Source organism: Pteropus vampyrus, unplaced genomic scaffold (assembly GCF_000151845.1).
Source record: "Pteropus vampyrus isolate Shadow unplaced genomic scaffold, Pvam_2.0 Scaffold335, whole genome shotgun sequence".
Taxonomy (NCBI): domain Eukaryota; kingdom Metazoa; phylum Chordata; class Mammalia; order Chiroptera; family Pteropodidae; genus Pteropus; species Pteropus vampyrus.
Window position 1 is genome coordinate 4215786 of NW_011889116.1, and position 1630 is coordinate 4217415.

Genomic DNA, 1630 nt, shown 5'->3' on the forward strand with positions numbered 1-1630 from the left:
TGCAGCCACCACCATAATGCCATCTTTGATCTCTCCCCCATCCTCCAAGAACCTGTTATAACAATACTAATGTGAATATAAATACTAATAGTAGCAGCTTAGTATTTATTGAGTACCTACTGTGTGCCAGGCACTATGTTAAGAGTATACATAGATTATCTTATAAAATCCTCCCAATAATCCTATGAAAGAGATACTATTACCTACATTTTGAGATGAACAGTTTCAGAGAGGTTTATGTATGGCTCACTCAAGGATATATAGTGGAAAGCCAATATTCCAACATAAGGTTCTGCCTCTAAAGCCCATAGTATTAACAACTAAGCCATATGGATTCCCTTAAAGTGGAGGCTGTGTCAGAGATTAATTGAACCCTAGGATTTATCCTCCTCTTCTCTTAATAACAAAGCCACTAAGTTTTATATGGGCCCCTGAATGGCCTGATAGGGACTTTCTTCCCCAGCTTCCCTGTCAGTTGGCTGTGGATATGTGATTTAGTTGAGCCAATAGGATGATACTGGAAGTGAAGGGTGCAACTTCCGTATCATCTCTTTGAAGATGAAACCACTTTCCCTGTATTCTTTCTTTTCCTTTCCTGAAATCAGAACATAAACTTGGATGCTTGCTTTGGTAGCACCTATACTAAAATTGGAACGATACTGATAAGATTAGCATGGCCCCTGCACAAGGATGACACGCATATTCGTGAAGCGTTTCATATTTTTAAAGAGAATTGTATGAATTTGACCTCAAAAGCAAGGGAAGTAAAAACTAAAATAAACGAATGGGACTACATCAAACTAAAAAGCTTCTGCTCAGCAAAAGAAACCATCAACAAAGTAAAGAGACAACCATCTGAATGGGAAAATATATTTGCAAGCAATGTCTCTGATAAGGGCCTAATATCCAAAATATACAAAGAACTCATACAACTCAATAACGACAACAAGAATTAAAAAAAAAAAAAAAAACCAAAGCAAAACAAAAATAAAACAATCCAATAAAAAAATGGGCAGAGGACCTAAACAGACACTTCTCCCTAGAGGACATACAAATGGCCAAAAAATATTTGAAAAATGCTCAACATCACTAGCTATTAGGGAAATGCAAATCAAAACCACAATGAGATAGCATCTCCCACCTGTTAGAATAGCTATTATCAACAGGACAAGTAATAACAAATGATGGAGAGGATGCGAAGGAAAAGGAACCCTCATATACTGCTGTTAGGACTGCAAATTGGTACAGCCACTATGGAAAACAGTATGGAGGGTCCTCAAAAAAACTAAGAAGTGATCTACCATATGATTCAGCAATCTCACTACTGGGTATTTACCCCAAAGACTTGAAAATCCATATCCAAAATATATTAGTATACTGATGTTCATAGCAGCATTATGCACAGTGACCAGAACATGGAAGCAACCAAAGTGTCCTACAACCGATTATTGGCTAAAGAAGCTGTGGTACACATACACAATGGAATATTACTCAGCCATTAGAAAAGATAAAATACTGCCATTTGTGACAACATGGATGGACTTCGAGATAATCATGCTAAGTGAAATAAGCTAGACAGAAAAAGTTGAAAATCACATGATATTATTTATAAATGGGATATAAATTTAAA

At 36.4% G+C, this 1630-nt stretch overlaps 1 non-coding gene across 1 annotated transcript; it reads left to right on the plus strand.

Moving 5' to 3' along the window:
- Positions 1-622: 622 nt before the first annotated feature.
- LOC111730805 lies at positions 623-725 on the plus strand. Its single transcript, XR_002776820.1, has one exon. It is a non-coding gene; the product is annotated as a U6 spliceosomal RNA (small nuclear RNA).
- The last annotated feature ends 905 nt before the right edge of the window (positions 726-1630 follow it).